This window comes from Saccopteryx leptura, chromosome X (genome assembly GCF_036850995.1).
Source record: "Saccopteryx leptura isolate mSacLep1 chromosome X, mSacLep1_pri_phased_curated, whole genome shotgun sequence".
Lineage (NCBI taxonomy): Eukaryota > Metazoa > Chordata > Mammalia > Chiroptera > Emballonuridae > Saccopteryx > Saccopteryx leptura.
Genome location: NC_089516.1, coordinates 48,058,089 through 48,082,524, shown reverse-complemented (window position 1 = coordinate 48,082,524; position 24,436 = coordinate 48,058,089).

The following is a 24,436-nucleotide window of genomic DNA, read 5'->3' as shown; positions in this document are numbered from 1 at the left end:
CTCCACCCCTCCCCCTCTCCTTCCTCTCTGTCTCTCTCTTCCCCTCCCACAGCCAAGGCTCCACTGGAGCAAAGATGGCCCGGGCGCTGGGTATGGCTCCTTGGCCTCTGCCCCAGGCGCTAGAGTGGCTCTGGTCGCAGCAGAGCGACGCCCCGGAGGGGCAGAGCATCACCCCCTGGTGGGCAGAGCGTCGCCCCCTAGTGGGCGTGCCGGGTGGATCCCAGTCAGGCGCATGCGGGAGTCTGTCTGACTGTCTCTCCCCGTTTCCAGCTTCAGAAAGATTAAAAATAAAATAAAATAAAATAAAAAGAAATACAAAGTTTCTCATTAAACTACTAGCTTCAACTAAGGATTTTGCCCAAATTTTTATTTATTTATTTGAGAGAAATAGAGAGCCCTGGCTGGTTGGTTTCGTGGTAGAGTGTTGGCCAGGCATGTGGATGTCCTGGGTTTGATTCCCAGTCAGTGCACACAGGAAAAGTGCACATCTGCTTCTCTACCCCATCCTCTCTCTCTCTCTTCTCTCTCTCTCTCTCTCTCTCTCTCTCTCTCTCTCTCTCTCTCTCTCTCTTCTCCTCCTGCTGCCATAGCTCAATTGAAGCAAGTTGGCCCTGGGTGCTGAGGATGGCTCACATGGCCTCTGCCTCAAGCACTAAAGAGTTGGGTTGCTGAGCAATAGTGCAACACCCCAGATGGGCAGAGAATCATCCCCTAGTGGGCTTGCCTGGAGGAACCCAGTCAGGGTGTATGTGGGAGTCTATCTGCCTCCTCTCGCAGAACAAAAGAGAGAGAGAGAGAGAGAGAAAGAGAGAGAGAGAGAGAGAGAAATAATCAGGGAGAGGGTGGGGAGGAAAGAGAGTGAAAAGCTGCTTCTCCCTTGACCATGGCACTCAAGCGGAGCCAGTGACTCTTTGCTCAAACCAGTGACCTTGGGCTCAAGCCAGCAACCTTGGGAACATGTAGCTGATTCCATGCTCAAGTCAGTGATTCTATGCTCAAACTGGCGAGTCCACACTCAAGCCTATGAGTCTGCACTCAAGCTGACGACCTCGGGTTTCACATCACGGACCTTAGCACCTCAGGTCAATGTTCAGTTCTATCCACTGCAGCACCACTGATCAGGCTTACCCAAATCTTTTATTACCATGATGTAATAAACATCATGTAAACATAATTTAAGGTTGTTAAATGGTGAATTCTTAATTCTATTCTTTCTGCATATATTAATTGGCATTCTACTATGAGGAAGGACTTTTTCTTTCTATTTATTCATTCATTTATTCAGGATGGTTTACAGATTCTTGTTTTATTCAGTGGATTATAATCTGTTACTATTATTATTTTTTGATACTAAAATTATCGCACATTTGGTCAGTGGGAGTTTCTCTAAGCTGACACCTCTCTCGCCTTTAGTTATTTTTCAAGCATTTTCTTGTGCTCTGTCATGACAAGATATTCAAGATATCTATAGATATAGGTAGATATAGATGTAGATATCTTTCCATTTTTGTCTACAGATAGATAGATATAGATATATGTATAAATAGGTATATTAAAACCCATGAGTTTATACTTCTATGTCCAATTCCAATGAACACAATAGAGGACATTCTCCATTTCTCCTTTCTACATCTATACCATCTTTCTCAAGTAGTGAGAAGCCTGATTCCAATTAGTCTCAAAATATTTACTTATTTGCTCACACTAAAAGACCTCAAAAGCAGTTTCAGAATATCTAACTCATGTTTTTGTGACAAACAAACCTACTACCTAGAGTTTAATATTTGTTTTCAGGATTTTTTTTTAGTCTTAATGTACTTAGTCAAAATACTGTGTTCCCAGAAGAATGAGGTCTGTTTCCCCGCTGCTCTCCTCCCTCCCTACTTAGAATACTTATGCTGTTTATGTTACTCATTTGAAAAAGTCAGGCTCATTCTATTCCCATTTGTATTTCACATTAACTTTTTTGCTCCATCCTTGCCTATTTATTTTTGATTTTCTATTTTATAGTTGTGTTTCTCCTTTTTTTTTTTTTTTTTTTTTTGTATTTTTCTGAAGCTGGAAACAGGGAGAGACAGTCAGACAGACTCCCGCATGCGCCCGACCGGGATCCACCCGGCACGCCCACCAGGGGCAACGCTCTGCCCACCAGGGGGCGATGCTCTGCCCCTCCGGGGCGTCGCTCTGCTGCGACCAGAGCCACTCTAGCGCCTGGGGCAGAGGCCAAGGAGCCATACCCAGCGCCCGGGCCATCTTTGCTCCAATGGAGCCTTGGCTGCGGGAGGGGAAGAGAGAGACAGAGAGGAAGGAGGGGGGGGTGGAGAAGCAAATGGGCGCTTCTCCTATGTGCCCTGGCCGGGAATCGAACCCGGGTCCCCCGCACGCCAGGCTGACGCTCTACCGCTGAGCCAACCGACCAGGGCCTTCTCCCTTTTTGTTTGAATAATTTTGTTAGTGGTTTATATATTTTGTTACTTTTTTCAAAGAACCAAAATTTTTATTTGTTACCTGGGCTTACTGTTTTTTATTCCAAATCTCTATCATTTTCCCCTTTTTTCTTTATTTTTTTTCTTGTGCTTTCTTTTGGTTCACTTGTTCTTTCTATCACTTTCTTTTTGCATTTTACTAATTGATATACTTTTATTACTATACTGCATTGTAATTTTAAAGATACTATGACTATCAAAAGATTTTTTAAAATGATTAAGTATGTTAATATTTTAAGAACCAAATATAGCTTGACCTGTGGTGGTGCAGTGTATAAACCATCGACCTGGGATGCTGAGGTCACCAGTTTGAAACCTTGGGCTTGCCCGGTCAAGGCACATATGGGAGTTGATGCTTCCTGCTCCTTCCCCCTTCTCTCTCTCTCTCTCCTCTCTAAAATGAATAAATAAAAATCCAAAAAAGAAAAAGAACCAAATATAAAATGTGTATTACTTGCTTGTTTTTGTTACCACACACACAAAAAAGCAAATAAATAAGTGAGCAGGGAAGACTGTTCTTTTTAAATTTTCTTTTTAGATTTTATTTATTCATTTTAGAGAGGAGAGGAGAGAGAGAAAAGGGAGAGGGGCAGGAAACATCAACTCCCATATGTGCCTTGACTGGGCAAACCTAGGGGTTTTTTTTTTTGTTTTTTGTTTGTTTGTTTTGTTTTGTATTTTTCTGAAGCTGGAAATGGGGAGAGACAGTCAGACAGACTCCTGCATGTGCCCGACCGGGATCCACCCGGCAGGCCCACCAGGGGCGAGGCTCTGCCCACCAGGGGGCTATGCTCTGCCCCTCCGGGGCGTCGCTCTGCCTTGACAAGAGCCACTCTAGCGCCTGGGGCAGAGGCCAAGGAGCCATCCCCAGCACCCGGGCCATCTTTGCTCCAATGGAGCCTTGGCTGCGGGAAGGGAAGAGAGAGACAGAGAGGAAGGAGGGGGGCGGGGTGGAGAAGCAAATGGGCGCTTCTCCTATGTGCCCTGGCCGGGAATCGAACCCGGGTCCCTCGCACGCCAGGCCGACGCTCTACCGCTGAGCCAACCGGCCAGGGAAAACCTAGGATTTTGAACCAGCAACTTCAGCATTCCAGGTCGACACTTTATCCACTGTGCCACCACAGGTCAGACTAAATTTTTTTTATTATTATTTAACTTAATGGGTGACATTGATTAATATAATAATATAGGTTTCAGGTGTACATCTCTGTGGTATATGATCTGTATATTACATTGTGTGCCCATCACTCAAAGTCAAACCACATTCCATCACCATATATTCGGCTCCTTTTAACCCCCTTTACTTCCATCCCCTTTCCTCTGGTAGCCACCATACTGTTGTCTGTGTCTATGAATCCCAGTTTTATATGCCACATATGCATAAAATCATATAGTTCTTAGTTTTTTCTGACTGACTTATTCTGCTTAGCATAATATTCTCAAGGGCTATCCATGTTGTCTCAAATTGCAGTATTTCATCTTTTATGGCTGGATAGTATTCCATTGTATATATGTACCACATCGTCTTTGTCCAATCTTCTATCAAAGGACACTTTGGTTTTCTCTATGTCTTGGCCACCATGACTAATGCTGCAATGAACAGGAGGGTGCATATGTTTTTGCAAACAAATGTTTTGGATATTTCCAGGTAGTTACCAAGTAGAGGGATTGCTCAGTCATGTGGTTACTGTATTATTAATTTCTAGAGGAACTGCCACACTGTTTTCCATGGTGGCTGTAAAAGTTTCATTCCCATTAACAGTTAATTATGGTTCCCTTTTCTCTACAACTTCTACAACACTTGTTATTTTTTGTCTTGTTGATAATAGCCATTCTAACAGGGATGAAGTAATATTTCATTGTAGTTTTTATTTGAATGTCACTAATACCTAATGAAGATGAGCATCTTCTGTTGGCTGTTCAGGTATTTGGTCTTTTTTTAATTGAATTCTTTTTTGTTTGGCCTTGAGTTTTATGAGATATATATATATATATGATATTAACACATTGATATATATATATATGATATTAACACATTGCCGGAGACATTGTTTATAGATATCATCTCTTATTTGGTTGGGTGCCTTTTAGTTTTGTTGTTGGTTTCTTTTGCTATTCAGAAGCTTTTCAGTTTGATATAGTTCTTTCTTACTTTTTAAGTTGATATAATTCATTCAGTTTCTTTCTTTCTTTTCTTTTTATTGATGTAAGTGTTTAAGGCTATGAACATTCCTCTGATCTCTACTTTAAAAGTATCCAATAGTCTGATATGTAGTGTTTTTATTACCTGATTTGTTAGATATTCTGTAATTATGACTTAATATTTTTCCCTTTCACCCAAGAGTTGTGTAACAGAAGATTTTTTAAATTTCTAGTTGGAAGAGCTTTTAATTTTTTTTAATTTAAAATTTTTATTTTTAATTTATTCTGTTGACATGGTTTCAGATGCCTCACTCCATATAACACTTCCTACACACCACATTGTACCTCTTATAACCCATGCAAAGACCCTTACCACCCCCCTTTTCCTTCTTTACCTCCCACCCCTACCTTAACCCTCCCCGCCCCCCATTTCCTCTGGCTATTGCTACACTGTTGTTTGTATCTACATGTTACATATATATGCTTTGGGCTAATTCCTTCACCACCTTTGATCCTGTCTGCTCCTCCCCCTTTTCTCTGATAGCTGTTCATCTGTTCCCTGTGACCCTGCCTCTGTTTCTATTGTGTTCCTCAGTTGAATGTGTTCATTACATTCCACATATAAGTAAGATCATATGGTATTTCTCCTTCTCTGCCTGGATCATTTTATTTAATATAATAATCTCCAGGTCCAATGATGTTGTTGCTAAAGGTAAGATTTCTTTCTTTTTTATGGCTATGTAGTACTCAATAGTGTAAATACAGCACAACTTTTTTACACACTCCTCCACTGATGGACACTTGGGCTGTTTCCAGATCTTGGCTGTTGCAAACAATGCTGCAATAAACTTGAGGGTGCATATATTCTTTTAAATTAGTGTTCTGGGATTCTTAGGATATATTCCTAGAAGTGGGATAGCTGGGTCATAAGACAGTTCCATTTTTAATTTTTGAGAAAAGGCCATACATTTCTTCCACAGTGGCTGCACAAGTCTGCATTCCCATCAGCAGTGCAAGAGGTTTTCCTTTCCCCACACTCTCTCCAGCACTTGTTTGTTGACTAGTTAAAGAAAGACATTCTGTGAAGTGAAATTGAATTATTGTTTTAATTTGCACTTCTCTAATGATTAGTGACATTGAACCGTTTTTCATATGCCTATTGACCATCTGTATGTCTTCTTTGGAGAAGTGTCTATCAGGTCTTTTGCCCATTTCTTAATTGGATTATGGTGTTGAGTTTTTTTTATAAGTTCTTTATAAATTTTGGTTATACAGTATACCCCTTAGCAGACAAATCAGTGAATATACCTCATAGAGTGGGTTGTCTTTTTATGTTGTTAATGATGTCCTTTGCTGTGCAAAAGCTTTTTAGTTTAATATAGTCCCATTTGTTTATGTTGTCCTTTATTTCACTTGCCTGCTGAGATATATCAGAAAATACATTGCTACTAGAGATGTCTGAGAGTCTACTCACTGCTTGTTTTCTTCTAGGATTTTTATGGTTTGGTGACTTACATTTAAGTCTTTTATCCATTTTGAGTTTCTTTTTATGAATGGTATAAGTTCGTGGCCTAGTTTTATTTTTTTACATGTACCTGTCCAATTTTCCTGACACCATTTATTAAAGAGATTGTCTTTACTCCATTGCATACTCTTGCCTCCTTTGTCAAATATTAGTTGACTGTAAAGGTATGGATTCATTTCTGGGTTCTCTGTTCTGTTCCATTATCTGTGTGCCGGTCCTTATGCCAGTACCAGAATGTTTTGATTACAATGGCCTTGTAGTATAGCTTGATACCAGGAACTGTGATACATCCCACTTTGTTTTTTATTTTCAAGACTGCTGAGGCTATTGTGTTCTCTTGGACTCCATATAAATTTTTGGAATATTTCTTCTAGATCTGTGAACTATGCCATTCATATTTTGATAGGAATGTCACTGAATCTATACATTGCTTTGGGTAGTATGGACATTTTAATGATGTTAATTCTTATCCATAAACATGGGATAGACTTCCATTTGTTTGTATCTTCCTCGGTTTCATTTTTAATGTCATATTATTTCTGAGTACAAGTCTTTTACTTCCTTTGTTAAATTTATTCCTAGGTACTTTATATCTTTTTTGCAATAGTGAAGAAGATTGCCTCCTTAATTTCTCTTTCTGACAGTTCATTATTAGTGTATAAAAATGCCACTGATTGCCTGACCAGGTGGTGGCTCAGTGGATAGAACATCAGCCTAGGATGTGTTGTAAAGTAACCAGCAAGTTTCAAAGAGACACCAGAGTTACAGGAAAATTTCAAGAGGAGATTTAATAAATGTTAAGAATAAGTGGTAATCCGGCTGGCTACTCAGAGGTCCAAGTCCCAAATCATGCAGCAGCCTTGAGGGGTCGGGGTCTGAGGTTTATAAAAGCAGAAATCATGGGATTCAGTTAGGGAAGTTTAGCAGGTGCAAATAGCTGGTTTACAGAAGCAGGAATTGTGGTTAGTTTCCTTTGCAGAATTTCCTGACTGTTGCTGACAGTTCGTCTTGTGGTCTAGTTCAGTTTGTAAGTTTGCACTGACAAAAATAAAAAAAATTTCAAAATGGTGATTACAGAAGGCATACAAAATGGTGTTGCTTATGCTAACAGTGTTACAGTTTTTTGGTACAATGTCACAAATCCTGAGGACCCACGTTCTAAGCCACAGAATAGCAGAGTTTCCTCAGCCTTCCTAAGTCTCTTTTCTTTTTGTTGTTGTGCTTCTGTGCTTGTATTTACCTTGTTCTTTAAATTGCTGATTCGGTCCTCCACTTCATCCAACCTGCTGTTGATTCTTTCTAGTGTAGTCTTCATTTTAGATATTGTATTTTCTGTTTGTGACTGATTCCCTTTATGGTTTCCATGTCCATTTTAATGCTTACTATCTCTTTGTTTAAGTTCTCGTTGTGATCATCCATTCTTACTGTAAAAACCTTGGAATCCTAATAACCACTATTTTAAACTCTGTGTCTAGTAATTTGGTTGCTTCCATTTCATTTCATTCTTTTTCTGAAGATTTTTCTTGTTGTTTCATTTGGGGCATATTTTTTGGCCCATTTTGTCTGTGTATTAGGTAGCTCTGCTCTGACTCCCAAATTTGTTGTGAAATCCTTATGAGGAGGGTGTGCTCAGTGGTACTCTCCTCCAGGCCCCTTGCTCTCTAAATGTTTCTTGGGGGTTGTATTTACACTCCTGTTGCATGTCAATGTTGAATGCTGTTGGTCATTTCGTGGGTGGGGTTATCCCTTCAGGCTGTATGGTTTTAACTGTCCGCTTGGACCACATGTGTTAGACACTGTGCATGTCTGTCCTATGGGGGTTAGTTAGTCTCAGCAGGGATTGGTGCCTCTTTGACTCCTCCTTTAGGCATCCCATTTGTGTGACTAGTTAAGTCTAGCACTGGTGTGGTCTGCCACCCCCTACTGGTTGTGTTGGTTCTGGGCCCTCTTGGGTGAAGTTGAGGTATAGGAAAATGTCAAGTATTGTTTGTAGTTCTCCATGGGCTACCTGTTTGTAGCTACTGTTCTGTTCATTGTTTGTGTCTGCAGTTTCTGTGCCTAAGTGTGTGTGTGAGGGGTCAACCTATGTATAAGGATCAACTTCCTCCTGCTTAGAGCTGACAGATGCTCCATAAAGGGGTCCAAGTTTCTTAAGATTTGTCAGCACTCTTCAGCTGCTTTGCCTCTTCTTGCAGCTGTATGGTCTTCCCAGCCTTTTGTTGAAAGATGCAGAATGGGCTTAGAATAGCCTCACCACACCAACCCCTCCATTGGTTCCAAGCTTGGTGGGTTAGGGCAACTGAGGTCAGGATAGCCAGTTAGTAAAACCCCCTACTTCAGGGGTCTTTTTGTTAGGAGGTCAGTATGAGAAAGTGTTCCTTACTCCAGAGCCTAATCAGCCACTGCTGGATACTTCAATTCTATTTCTCCCCAGGTTGATGAGCAGTAGGTTCAGGTTAGGTAGGGCCAACAGTTCCCCCTGCAGAAGTTCTTTCAGCTGGGTAGCCCCTGGTCTCAGGGAAGAAAATTTAGAGAGTCTTCCATTGGGTCTGACTGTAACCTCCCAGAAGGTGACTAAGCCCCTTGACCAGTTTCAACTATAGGCTTCAAGGAACTCACATTTTGAATGTCTGTGTTCTAAGCCTCTCTTTCCTCACCTTGTGGAACTTAGTCTAGTGGGGCAGGATATCCAAGACTTGGGCTGGCAGACTGAGGTTCTACTTCATCTAATGTGTGCAAACTGCTATGCAGGTGTTCACCACAGAAAGTGGGATTTGCCTCAGCTGGGTTTGGTGCCTGACAAGCTCTCCCTTTGTTTATGCTGCTAATAAGGCTAGTTGGGTTCTTCTCTGATGTTCTATGTAGCTGGCCACTAGTTGTGTTGGTTCTAGGCCTCTTAGGAGGAAACCTGGTGCAGAACAGTGTAAGACACTGCCCCTTACTGGCTCTCAGCAACCTTTTTGGAGCTATAAATGACCCAGAGTTTGTGGCTGCCTCTGGTGGGCTTAAGTACACATGGAAGGACCATGCTACACACCTAGGCTGACTCTTACCAGCACTGGGCCTGGGGGCAAGTCAGCAGAAGATCCAAGGTTCCCTGAGAGATACCTCCTGTTGCCTCTGTCTGCTTTTTCTGCATTAGCCTTTTAAGAGGGAGCCTACATCTCTGATATCTTCTATATCTTTCTCATAGAAAAAAAAAACCTTGTCTCTTTTCACTGCCAAATGCTGTGTGGGCACTTCTTCTAGTCTCCGGTGCTCTAGGCTGCAGCACCTAGCCTAAGGCTTAGGACCCACACTTCTCAGGGAAAACCTTCCCACAGCTGAGATGTCCCTCAGGACCCTCAGCTGCCATTCACTCCTGGGAGCAGAGCAGTTTTTGCATCTCTGCCCTTCCTACCAGTCTCAATGTGGTTTCTTCTGTGACTCCTTGGTTGTAGACTCCTCTTTATTTAGTCCTAAGTTGTTTTTTCAGGATAATTTGTCTTAAATTTAGTTATAACTCCTGTTTGGTCCTGGGAAGAGGCAAGTGGGACATTCATCTGCCTCCTTCATTGCTATCTGAGATTTGGGTTTTTTTAATTTTAGTTTTAGTGTACAGTGATAAGAATATTATTAGTATTATTTTCACTGTTCTAATAGAAGTTATTGATGCTTTCTTTGTGATTTAATAGTTGATAAATATTTGTAACTGTTGTATGCAATTGAAAAATAAGGTGTGTTCTCTATTATTAGGCTCTTACTTTAGTATAAATCAATGAAATCTACTTTACTGATTATGTTGTTTACTTCTTCCATATGCTTACATTTCTTTCACTTGATCAGTTCTGTACTGAAAGTGGAGTGTTAAAGTTTCTTATTAGCAGTGTGTTTCAAAATGTATCTCTTTGCATCTGTAGTGTCTGGGTTTTCTTAAAGATTTTATTTTTACTCATTTTTAGGGGGGGAGAAGAAAGAGAGAGAGAGGATGCAGGAGCAGGAAGCTTCAACTCCCATATATGCCTTGACCAGGCAAGCACAGGATTTCAAATCAGCTACCTCAGAGTTCCAGGTCGATGCTTTATCCACTGCGCCACCACAGGTCAGACAGTTTCTACTTTTAAAGACAGTTATTTTGTGCATGGATTTTTCATAACTGTGATACCTATATTGTGAAATTGGCTATTATAAATTATCTCTTTTTTGTCACATTTAATTATTTTTGGCCTGAATTCTACTTTGTCTGATATGAAGGATCACTTACTTTTCATTTCCATTTGCACATGCCTTTATTTTTGGCCTGCCTGAATCATTTTGATTTAGATGTTTCTTCTGTACAACACATAGAATTGGGTCTTGCTGTATGAGCCATATTGAAAATATTTTTCTTTTTTCTTTTTTTAATTTTATTTATTTATTCATTCATTTTAGAGGAGAGAGAGAAAGAGAGAGAGAGAGAGAGAGAGAGAGAGAGAAAGGGGGGAGGAGCAGGATGCATCAACTCCCATATGTGCCTTGACCAGGCAAGCCTAGGGTTTTGAACTGGCAACCTCAGCATTTCAGGTCGATGCTTTATCCACTGCGCCATCACAGGTCAGACTATATTTTTATTTTTTCTTAAGTGAGAGGAAAGGAGATAGAGAAACAAACTCCCATATGCATTCTAATCAGGATCCACCCAGCAACCCCTGTCTGGGGTTGATGTTTGAATCAACCAAGTCACTGGCTGTGAAAGGGGAAGAGAAAGAAAAGGGGGAGAGGAAAGAGAAGAGAAGCAGATGGTCACTTCTCATGTGTGTCCTGACCAGGGATGAAACCTGGGACATCTGCCCACAGGGCTGATACTCTAATCACTCAGCAAACTGGCCAGGGCAAAGATATTTTTCTTTTACTATAGTAGATGAGTTAACCCTATTCACATTTGTTGATAAGACAGATATTTTTGGTCTCATTTCCAATGTTATTTCATATTATAATCACCATGTATATGTTGTACAAGGTGGGGCAAAGGTATGTTTATAACTGTGAATACACAAAACACAGTTTATTCTTGTATTATTATTTATTAATTATTTTATTCTTTTTATATGAACAACTCTAAATCTACTTTTGCCCCACCTTGTATATATAATGTATTTTTCATATGTTTTGTTCTAGTGTTTATTTTTGTTATTATAACTTATTAAAAAATTGAACATTTTTAATTATACTAAGTAATATTACATTTTAAAGTAATTATAGCCAATACATTGACATTTTAATTTCAAAAAGTAAACTTTTTATTTCTAGAAGTTTTGTTCTTTATAAATCTATGTTCTTTCTTTTAAATAAGATCCTGCTCCTTCAATTTTTCTTTGTTATTTTAGCTTTTTCACCATTTTAAACATACTTATTTTAGAGTACTTAACCAATAATTTTACTCTTTTATGATCAAGGGTTGACACTTCTCCTCTTTCCTGTGTTGGCTGACTCCCCTTCATGGCAAGTTGTTCCCTTGTGTGCTTTTAGTGTATCTGGTGATCCCGCCTATGTGGCAAGTTGTAGAGCTAGGCTTTCCACTCTTTGGTTTCTAGTCCAGTGCCCTCTCTCAGATCCTATGGCTCATACATTGACTATTGCCCAGTCACAGAGACACCACACACACAAGTGCTCTGCCTTTTATAGGGAAGATACATTCCAAGCAGAAAAGCAATTCTAATAAGAACAGTAACAGAAAATATTTTAAATTAGAGCTATCTGACAAATCTAGGGGCTGAGGCTACCAGAACATTATCTGTCTATTGCTCTGCCTGTTCACACATGCTACCTCATTTAGGGGCATTGATACCTCTACTTTGTATTTATGTAGATAATCCTATATACTATCTATTCTTCCACACACACATAGAGTTTTATGCTATTGACCAATAGTTTTTCATTTATGAAATATTTACTGAGTATCTACTGTGATGTAGCAGGACCTCTTCCAAACAGGAATAAATCAGTGACTAGGACAGAGTGAACATTTCTAAACAACTCAGATCTGAGAGTCTCAGTCTTTTGTAACTTGCAACTTATCTTCTTGTTTTGTGTACTTTCTATGACACCTATCTTCCCATTCCACTTCCCCTGACACATCTACCACAAAAGATAATCTGAAATGGCATGTATCTGTTTTCAAGATAAGTTGAAAGTAAACTAGTTCTGAGAATTGCAAGCCACTCCCTGAAATAACTGAGGACACTTTGGGGTGTGTCAGGACCAGCAGTAGAAAAAAATTGTTATTTATGTTCAAAGAATCTGTGTTACACATACTCAAGAAGAAAGCACAAGGAAAGTTGGCAGAGCTAACACTTCTGAACAAGGTCAAACTGTTATATGAGAAAGGAAATATTTGCCCAGTTAGAAAATTTTTTTTTGAGGAATGGAGACATCCAGCAATCTAGAGCATTTCTACCAGATGCAAGAAGCTTCGGCAGCAAGAGGGGTGCCCTTGACAGTAATTCTGTGGGAACTTCTTTCCTCCTCCATTGATGTCTTGCCTCTCAAGTCTCCCTTGTCCTGATGTCCTCATAAGTATCACTTACCCATTCCTTTAAATTCCTAAAAGCTGATACTCTTTATTATTTTTTGCTTACTTGGGTTACATCCACATTTCAAGTCCTCATTCTGAGCATTTAAAAGAATTAGTGCCAATTCTTCACAAATGATTCCAAAAATCAGAAGAGAAGGGAGCACTTCCAAACTCATGTTGTTAGACCAGTAGTACTCTCACACCAAACGATTCCAAAAATTAGAAGAGAAGGAAGCATTTCCAAACTCATGTTGTTAGACCAGTATTATTCTCATACCAAACCAAACAAAGGCATCACACACAAAAAAATATATTATCAATATCCTTTATGAGCTTGACCAGGTGGTGGTGCCATGGATAGAGTGTTGGACTGGGATGTGGAGGACCCAGGTTCAAGACCCCGAGGTGGCCAGCTTAAGCACAGGCTCATCTGGTTTGAACAAAAGCTCACCAGCTTGGACCCAAGGTCGGTGACTCAAGCAAGGAGTCACTCGGTCTGCTGTATCCCTCATGTAAAGGCACATATGAGAAATCAATCAATGAACAACTAAGGAACTGCAACAAAGAACTGATGTTTCTCATCTCTCTCCCTTCCTATCTGTCTGTCCTTCTCTCTGACTGTCCCTGTCTCTGCCACAAAAAAAGAAAAAATATATCCTTTATGAATAGAGACACAGAAATCTTCAACAAAACACTATTATACAAAATTCAGCAATATATAAAAAGACTTATACAACATGATGAAGTAGAATTTATTCCAAGAATACAAAGTTAGCTTAGTATTTATAAATTAATAAATGTAATATACCATGTCAATATATTAAAAGACAAAATCATAGATAAAAGTGAAGTGGTAACCACGAGGAGAGGGTGAGGGGAGGGGATTAAAGAGGGACAAATATATGGTGAAAGAAAATGATTGGACTTTGGATGATGGGTACACAACACAATCAACTGTGCAATGCTAGAGAAATGTTTACCTGAAATATATGTACTCTTATTGATTAATGTCACCCCATTAAATTTAATTTCTAAATTAAAAAAATTATATGATCATCTTAAGAAACACACAAAAAAAACATTTGAAAAAAATCCAGCACCATTTTTTTTATTAAATAAATTCCATTAAGCTAGGAATATAGGAATGAAAGGGAACTTCTTCAACCTAATGACAGCCATATATTAAAAAACACAGCGAACATCATATCTGATAGTGAAACATTAAATGCTTTCTCCCTAAAATCAAGAAAAGCCACTTCTGTTCAACATTGTTCTGGAGGTTTTAGCTAAGGCAAGAAGACAAAAATTAAATAAATAAATAAATAAATAAATAAATAAATAAATAGCAGCCAGAGGGAGGTTTTAGCTAAGGCAGGAAGACAATAAATAAATAAATAAATAAATAAATAAATAAATAGCAGCCAGATTGGGAATGAAATATAAAATTATCCCTATCATAGAAGATGTGATCTTGTGTATAGAAAATTCTAGAGTACACACACACACACACACACACACACACACACACACACTAGAAATAACAAATAAGGTTAGTAAGGTTATAAGACATATGATCAATAAAGAGAAATCAATTTTATCTCTACACATTAACAATAAACAATTTTAAAATGAAATTAAGAAAATAATTTTAATTACAACAGCATCAAAAAGAATAAAATACTTAAGAATAGGTTTGACAAAAGAAGTTAAAGATTTGCATACCAAAAAGTACAAAACATCAGTGAAAGAGACTAAAAAAGACCTAAATAAATGTAAATATATTCATTTCATAGATTGTAAAACTTTTTTTTTTTTTTTTTTTTCTGAAGCTGGAAACCAGGAGAGACAGTCAGACAGACTCCCGCATGCGCCCGACCGGGATCCACCCGGCACGCCCACCAGGGGCGAAGCTCTGCCCACCAGGGGGCGATGATCTGCCCCTCCGGGGCATCGCTCTGCCATGACCAGAGCCACTCTAGCGCCTGGGGCAGAGGCCAAGGAGCCATCCCCAGCGCCCGGGCCATCTTTGCTCCAATGGAGCCTTGGCTGCGGGAGGGGAAGAGAGAGACAGAGAGGAAGGAGGGGGGGGGTGGAGAAGCAAATGGGCGCTTCTCCTATGTGCCCTGGCCAGGAATCGAACCCGGGTCCCCCGCACGCCAAGCCGACGCTTTACCGCTGAGCCAACCGGCCAGGGCGATTGTAAAACTTAATAAAGTTAATATCTCAGTATTCTTCAAAATGATCTACAATTTAACTTAATCACTATCATACTTCTATGATATTCCAAAGCAGATGAATTCTTAGTAAACTTTTTTGCAGAAATGGTAAAGCTGATCTGAAAAGGCATATAGAAACACTAGGGACCCAGAATAGCCTAATTCAATGTTTTTCAATTTCCATTCTGTGGATCAGTCCTTCAGAAGGTTTGTGCCAGTCTGCAAAAGAGTTAACCACCTGATGTTGTATGAATATTATAGATCCAATTACCTCAGTTGAATTCACTTATATTCTGGTTGGTTTCTGCTTTAGCAATCCCAGAAATAATTCTCCTATTTTAGTTGCCCAAGAATAAAATAGTTGAAAACCACTGGCCTAAGCCATTTTGCAAAAAGAATGAAACCAGAGGATTCACATTTCTCAATTTCAAAACTTACTACAAAGCTACAATAATCAAAGCAGTGTGGTAGCAGTGTGAGGATACATATACAGATCAATGGAATAAAATTGAAAGTCTAGAAATAAACTCACAAATTTATGGTCAATTGATTTTTGACAAGGGTGCCAAGAGAATCAATAAATGGGGGAAAGTCCTCTTTTTAAGAAATGGTGCTGAAATAACTGGATATCCATATATAGAAGGATGAGTTTCTACTACCTCTGCTATACACAAATGCATGGTCATCACACTATATACAAAAATTAATCATTAGAGAAATGCACATCAAAACCACAATGGCATACCACTCCATGCCCATTTGATAGCTTATAGTAAAAAAGGTAAACAATAACAAATGTTGGTGAGGATGTGAAGAACCTAGAACCTGCACACATTGCTGATAAAAATGTAAAATGTTGCATCTGCTTTGGAAAACCATTTGGCAGTTTCTCAAAAAGTTTAATACAGAGTTACCATATGACCCAGAAATTTCATCCATGGGTATATACTCCAAGACTATAACACACATGTCTACCTACAAACTTGTACATGAATGTTCATAGTAACATTATTCACAATAGTAAAAAAATGGAAATCACCCAAATGTTCATCATTTAATGAATAGATAAGCAAACTATGTACATGCATACAATGGAGAATTATTTGTCCATAACATAGAATAAATTAAATGATACATGTTGTATAAGTTGAGGAAACATGAAACATTATGCAAAGTGAAAAATTCTATACACAAAAGGCTACATATTATATACTTTCTTCATAAGAAATATCCAAAATAGGCAGATCCATACACAAAGACAGTATGTTGGTAGTTTTTGGGAGTTAGGGGTAGGGGGAATGGGGAGTGACTGCTAATGTGTTTATTTTAGGACTGATGTAAATGTTCTGGAATAAATGGTTGATCACTGTCCAACTTTTAAATATATTAAAAAGTAAACATGTGGTGTGTAAATTAAATCCCCAGAAAGTTGTTTGTAAACATTTTTAATTAACAAAAATGAAATAAAGTTTAAGTCATTTTTATTAGTTGCACTAGTTACATTTTAAGAGGTCAATAGCCATATATGGGTAGTAGCTACAACATTGGATCACATAAATATAAAATACCTTGATTATCACAGAAAAAATTTTGGACGATGCTGGTCTAGATCTCACTGCTAGATCTCAGAGATTTAAAAAATTTATCAAATGGTTGCAGTGAAGGGCCTTATTTGAATTCTTATTTGAACAAAGTGTAAAATAAAGTTGACAGAGAAAAATGGAGAAATTTTGGATGGTGACTGGGTATATAATATATTAAGGAATTACTGTTACCTATCAGTAAACAAATGGATAAAAAAAAGCTGTGGTATGTTGCCGACCGTTAATGGCAAAAAGCCATTATAGATTCGAGGCTTGGCAGGGGGCTAAGTTCTCCCCCCTCCATCTCCATATTTGGCTTTGATGCTGAGTATTTGCAGCCACTCCACTTCCTTCCTTGGGTTGCAGGAAGCAATATACATGCCTTTACTCTGACTCTTTGTTTGTTTCAGATGTTTGTAAATTTCACTAATGTATCCTGGTTTTGCCTTGGGAGAGTTCCTGTCTTAGCCTTTTATGTGCAACTTTGTATCAGGGTCCTTGATTTGCATAGGTCTATATAATAAAGTGAACTGGGGCTGTGAGGCACTTAGATGCTGCCACGCAGTTTGAAGAGTCCTCCTGGTCCCATCGGTTTTGTTTTGACAAGTGTGTTTCCTCAATTCCGCACCGTTATTTGGAGCGGTGCTGGTCCGCGGCAGTGGTACATTTACACAATGGAGAAAGACAAGTACCATATGATTTCACTTGTATGTGGAAATAATATATTGTTTAGTTATACAAACATATGTGTAAACTATGATGAAAAGCAAAAATACAGTAAATGGAAATACGTATGTAAATGTTATTTTTGAGGGGGAAGAGAACAGAAATTCAAACATAATGATAATGTTCAGTTTCTTTTTTGTTTGTTTGTTTGTTTGTATTTTTCTGAAGTTGGAAATGGGGAGGCAGTCAGACAGACTCCCACATGCGCCCAGCCAGGATCCACCTGGCACGCCCACCAGGGGGCGATGCTCTGCCCATCTGGGGCGTCGCTCTGTTGCAACCAGAGCCATTCTAGCGCCTGAGGCAGAGGCCATGGAGCCATCCTCAGTGCCTGGGCCAACTTTGCTCCAATGGAGCCTCGGCTGCGGGAGGGGAAGAGAGAGACAGAGAGGAAGGAGAGGGGGAGGGTGAAGAAGCAGATGGGCGCTTCTCCTGTGTGCCCTGGCTGGGAATTGAACCCAGGACTCCTGCACACCAGGCCAATGCTCTACCACTGAGCCAACTGGCCAGGGCCAATGTTCAATTTCTTAAACAGTGATGTGAACTTGAATATTTATTATATGAAAATTCTTTACACCTTGCATATGTTGATAAATATTTTATGTTCAATCAATATTTAGTAAAACTAATTTTTAAAAAATAATCATATATATCTATATCACTACTTTGGATAAATGTCAACAACATATACAGTTCAATGATAATATTGAAAAGCCTTATGGATGACATTAAAATATGTACCAAAATATTAATAATATTTATGTAGAATATTAAATTGAATATATACAAGGTGGTAATAGTATAATATTAAATAAAATATGTACCTAATTTTAATAATGACTATTATAATATTAAATAAAATGTGTCAAATTTTGAATAGTGTTTATGTACTAGGGGAAATCTGGCAGCCTTTGATTTTTCTCTGTTGCACAAGAATTGAATTTTTTTGCAATTTATCATTAGAAAGAAAAAGAAAAAATTTAAATTTACCAAGAATCATAGATAGGTCAAAAGTATTCAAACTATATTATATGGAGAAAAAATTGGATCGATTAAAAGAGAAAAATCTAAAAGCAGAGCAAAACAAAGAAGTTTTTAAAGTAATCCATATATGGGGTAGTATGCTGACCAAAGAATGGAAAGAAAAGGATGGGAGAGCTCCAGGGGCTGATGAAACAAGAAAGAACCTAAATCTAATGAGGGGCCAAAGTAGAAAAAGGGAAAATGTACTTTTAGGGTGAGGTTGAAGAGGTCAGTTTTAGAAATAACGTGTTTGAGATATAATAGCACACTTGCCTTATTCTCTTTTTATAAATGACAATATATTCACAGAGAATTTGAACAGTTGGTCCAAGTTACTCAGCTGAGAAGAGGTAGAAGTAGAATTCAAATCCTTGCAGGACACATCCAAGGTTTTTGCTCTTTACTATACAGCTGTGCCTTTTGATATTCATTAGGCAATATTCAGTTTCATACTCTTTTTTCAATCTTACTTCATTTTTATAGTGTTTAATTTTTTAAAAAAAAATAACAGTTAACATACAATATTATATTAGCTTCAGGTGTACAACATAGTGAATCAACATTTAAATGCCTTATAAAGTGATCACCACAAAAAGTCTAGTACCCATCACTCACCATGCATAGTTACTATGATATTATTGACTATCCTCTTTTTTTTTACATTTTTTATTTATGATTTTAATTTATTGTATTTACATAGATTCAAATGTCACACCGAATATATCTCCCCTCCCTCCCTTGTTCCTCTTGGCCCCCCTATTCTCCCCTCCCTCCAATACCTTCCCCCCTTCCCTCCAGGATTTCCTGTCCTGCTCTCTAAAATGCTGTGTTATGTATATATAAATTCTTTAATCTCTTTCCCTTCTCTGATTCCCTCTGAATGCTTTCCCTATGGTCCCTTTGATCGTGCCTCTGCCTCTGTTCCATTCCTCAGTTCACATTGTTCATTGGATTCCTCAAATGGGTGAGGTCATATGATATTTTTCTTTCTCTGCCTGGCTTATTTTACTTAGCATGATAGCTTCTAGGTCTATCCATATTGTCACAAAAGGTAAGACTTCCTTCTTCCTCATAGCCATGTAGTATTCCATTGTGTATATGTACCACTGCTTTTTAATGCACTCATCCACTGAAGGGCACTTGTGCTGTTTCCAGATCTTGGCTATTGTAAACAATGCTGCAATAAACATGGGGGTACATTTCTTCTTTTGAATCAGTGATTTGGTGTTCTTAGGATACATTCTTAAAAGTGGGATAGCTGGGTCAAAGGAAAGTTCCATTTTTTTTTTTTTTTTGTATTTTTCTGAAGCTGGAAACAGGGAGAGACAGTCAGACAGAATCCTGCATGCGCCCGACCGGGATCCATCTGGCACGCCCACCAGGGGGCGACGCTCTGCCCACCAGGGGGCGATGCTCTGCCCCTCGGGGTGTCGCTCTGTCGTGACCAGAGCCACTCTAGCGCCTGGGGCAGAGGCCAAGGAGCCATCCCCAGCGCCCGGGCCATCTTGGCTCCAATGGAGCCTTGGCTGCGGGAGGGGAAGAGAGAGACAGAGAGGAAGGAGAGGGGGAGGGGTGGAGAAGCAGATGGGTGCTTCTCCTGTGTGCCCTGGCTGGGAATCGAACCTGGGACTTCTGTACGCCAGGCCGACGCTCTACCACTGAGCCAACCGGCCAGGGCTGGGAAGTTCCATTTTTAATTTTTTGAGGAATCTCCATACTGTTTTCCACAGTGGCAGCACCAGTCTGCATTCCCACCAGCAGTGCAGGAGGGTTCCCTTTTATCCACACCCTCTCCAGGACTTGTTATGTGTTGTTTTATTAATGAGTGCCATTCTGACAGGTGTGAGGTGGTATCTAATTGTGATTATCATTTGCATTGCTCTGATGATTAGTGATGTTGAACATCTTTCATATGCCTATTGGTCATCTGTATGTCCTCTTTGCAGAAATGTCTATTCATTTCTTTTACCCATTTTTTTTGTATTGTTTACCTTCCAGGTGTTAAATTTTACAAGTTCTTTATAAATCTTGGTTATTAACCCCTTATCAGACATATTGGTGAATATATTCTCCCATTGTGTGGGTTGTCATTTTATTTTGTTAATGCTGTCTTTTGCTGTGCAAAAGCTTTTTAGTTTCATATAGTCCCATTTGTTCATCCTGTCCTATATTTCACTTGCCTGTGGAGATAAATCAGCAAAATATTGCTACAAGAAATATTGGAGAGTTTACTGCCTACGTTTTCTTCCAAGATTTTTATGGTTTCACGACATACATTTAAGTCTTTTATCCATTTTGATTTTATTTTTGTGAAAGCTGTAAGTTGGTGATCCAGTTTCATTTTTTTGCAAGTACCTGTCCAATTTTCCCAAAAACATTTGTTAAAGAGACTGTCTTTACTCCATTGTATGCTCTTACCTCCTTTGTCGAATGTCAATTGTCCATATAGGTGTGGATTTATTTTTGGGTTCTCTGTTCTGTTCCGTTGATCTGTAGGCCTGGTCTTATGCCAGTACCAAGCTGTTTTGAGTACAATGACCTTGAAGTATAACTTGATATCTGGAAGTGTAATACCCCCTACTTTATTCTCTCTCTTTTTTTTAGGATTGCTGAGGCTATTCGTGTTCTTTTTTGGTTCCATATAAATTTTTGAAATATTTGTTCTATATCTTTGAAGTATGTCATTGGTATTTTAATAGGAATTGCATTGAATTTATTTTTCGGTAATATAGACATTTTAATGATGTTTATTCTTCCTATCCATGAACATGGTATATGCTTCCACTTGCTGTATCTTCCTTGATTCCTTTATCAATGTTTTAAAATTTTCCAGGTACAAGTCTTTAACCTCTTTGGATAAATTTACTCCTGGTACTTTATTTGCTGTTGTTGCAATAGTGAAGGGGATTGTTTTTTTAATTTCTCTATCCGACAGTTTACTTTTGGTGTACAGAAATGCCACTGATTTCTGAGTATTGATTTTATATCCTGCCACTTTGCTGAATTCATTTATCTGGTCCAGTAGTTTTTTGACTGAGACTTTAGGGTTTTCTATGTACAGTATCATATTATCAGTGAATAATAATAGTTTTACCTGTTCTTTTCTAATTTAGATGCCTTTTATTTCTTCTTCTTGTCTAATTACTGTAGCTATGACTTCCAGAACTATGTTGAATAGGAGTGGTAAAAGGAGGGCACCCCTGCCTTGTTCCTGATCTTAAGGGGATTTCTTTTCATTTTTGCCCATTGACGATGATGTTGGCTTTGGGTTTGTCAGAGATGGCCTTTATCATGTTGAGGTATGTTCCCTGTATCCCCATTTTGCTAGGAGTTTTGATTATAAATGGGTGCCGAATTTTATCAAATGCTTTTTCTGCATCTATTGATATTATCATGTGATTTTTATCCTTCCTTTTCTTTATGTGATGAATCACATTGGTTGATTTATGAATATTGTACCAGCCTTGTCTCCCCAGAATAAATCCCACCAGATCATGATGTATGATTTTTTCATGTATTGCTGGATCCAGTTTGCTAATATTTTGTTGAGAATTTTAACATCTAAGTTCATTAGGGATATTGGTCTATAGTTTTCTTTCTTTGTAGTGTCTATGCCAGGTTTTGGAATGAGGATTATGCTCGCCTCATAAAAGGAGTTTGGAAGTCTTCTCTCCACTTGAATTTTTTGAAATACCTTGAGAAGGATAGGAGTTAGTTCTTCTTTGAATATTTCTTATACTTTGCCTGTGAAGCCATCTGGCCCAGGACTTCTGTTTTTTGGGAGCTTTTGATAACTGTTTCAATCTCATTTGATGAAATCGCCAAGGTTGCCTAATTTTATGGCATACAGTTCTTCATAGTATTTTCTTGCAATTCTTTATATTTCTGCTGTGTCAGTTATTACTTCTACTCTCTCATTTCTAGTTTTATTTATTTGAGTACTCTCTCTTTTTTTCTTGGTGAGTCTGGTTAAAGGTCCATCTATCTTGTTTACCTTTTAAAAAAACCAGCTCTTGGTTTCATTGATTCTCTGTATTGTTTTTTTAGCCTCTATGTCATTTATTTTCACTCTGATCTTTATAAATTATTTCCTTCTACTTCCTCTGGGTTTTACTTACTGTTCTCTTACTAGTTCTTTTAGATGCAGGGTTAAATTGTTTATTTGAGGTTTTTCTAGCTTCTTAAGGTATGCTTGTAGTGCTATGAACTTCCCTCTCAGTACTCCTTTTGCTATGTCCCATAAATTTTGAGTTGTTTTATGTTCGTTTTTATTTGTTTCAAAGAAATTTTTTATTTTTTCCTTGATCTCATTTATTTGTTACTTTATAACATGCTATTTAGTTTCCAAGTGTTTGAGTGTTTTTCAGTTTTTCTATTGTAGTTGATTTCTAGTTTAATGCCATTGTAATATGAGAAGATGCTTAATATGATTTCAATCTTCTTAAATATATAGAGACTCATTTTGTGTCTTACCATGTGGTCTATCCTAGAGAAAGTACCATGAGCACTTGAAAAGAATGTATATTCTGCTGCTTTAGGGTGAAAGGTTCTGAAAATATTTATTAAATACAGTTGATCTAGTGTGTCCTTAAAGTCTGCTATTTCTTTGTTAATTTTCTTTCTTGAGGGTGTATCCAGTGATGTTAGTGGGGTATTGAAATCCCCTACCATTATAGTATTGCTGTTGATCTTGCCCTTTATGTCCATCAAAATCTGCATTATATATTTAGGTGCTCCTATATTAGGTGCATAGATATTTATAATGGTTATATCTTCCTGTAGGATTGTTCTCTTTATCGTTATATAGTGACCTTCTTTATCCCTTAATATAGCTTTTGTTTTAAAGTCTATTTTGTCAGATATAAGTATTGCTACCCCAACTTGTTTTCCATTTCCATTTGCATGAAATATGTTTTTCATCTCTTTACTTTCAGTCTATGTGTATCTTTTGTTTTGAGGTGGGTCTCTAGTAGACAACATATGTACTGGTCCTGTTTTCTTATCCACACAGCTACCCTATGTCTTTTGATTGGAGTTTTTAATCCATTAACATTTAAGTTTATTATTGATATGAAGTTGTTTATTGCCATTTTATTCTTTAAATCTACATTCCTCTTTTACTAGATTTTTTTCCCCTTTCTCTGTTTATAGCAGACCCCTTAACATTTCTTGCAGTATTGGTTTGGTTGTAATGAATTCCTTGAGGGGCTTTTTTGTGTTTTGTTTTATTTTGTTTTGTCTGCGAAGCTTTTTATTTCTCCTTCAATTTTAAATTATAGCCTTGCTGGATAGAGAAGTCTTGGTTGTAGGCTTTTGTTCTGCATTACTTTGAATATTTCTTGCCATTCCCTTCTGGCCTATAATGTTTTGGTTGAGAAATCAGATGTCATCCTTATGGGGGTTTCTTTGTAGGTAATTGACTGCTTTTCTCTTACAGCTTTTAGTATTCTTTCTTTATCTCTTAATTTTTGTATTTTAATTATGATGTGTCTTGGAGTAGGCATCTTTGGGTTTATCCTTAATGGGACTCTCTGTGCTTCTTCAGCTTGTGTGACTTTTCCTTCATCAATTTAGGGGAGTTTTCAGCTACAATTTTTTCATTCAGATTCTCTGTGCCTTGATCTTTCTCTTCCCCTTCAGGAACCTCTATTATGCAGATGTTGTTTTTGTTCATGTTGTCACAGAGCTCTCTTAGAGTTTCCTTAGACTTTTTGAGCCTCTTTTTTTTTTTTTCTGCTCTGCTTCCTTGCTTTTGTTTATCTTGTCCTCTAAATTGCTGATTCAGCTCTCAGCTTTATCCATCCTGCTTTTAATTCCTTTAAGTGTGGTTTTCATTTCTGATATTCTATTTGTCATTTCTGACTGTTTCTTTTTTATTATTTCAATGTCCTTTATGATACTTGCTATCTCTTTATTTAGGTGCTTGTTATGTCCATCTATTGTTGCTCTAAGACCTTTGAGCATCCTAAAAATCATTGTTTTAAACTCTACATTTGGTAATTTGGTTATTTCCATCTCATTCACATCTTTTTCTGGGGATTTCTCTTGTTGATTCATTTGGGTTGTATTTCTTTGCATTCCCATTTTGTCTATTTTTAAAAAGAGTGTGGCTACAGGAGACCAATGGGTGTGGCCTTTGTGTTCCCTAGTTGTGGTCTGTCTGCAGGCCCACCTCCCCATCTGCTGCTGCCTTGGGCATTGGT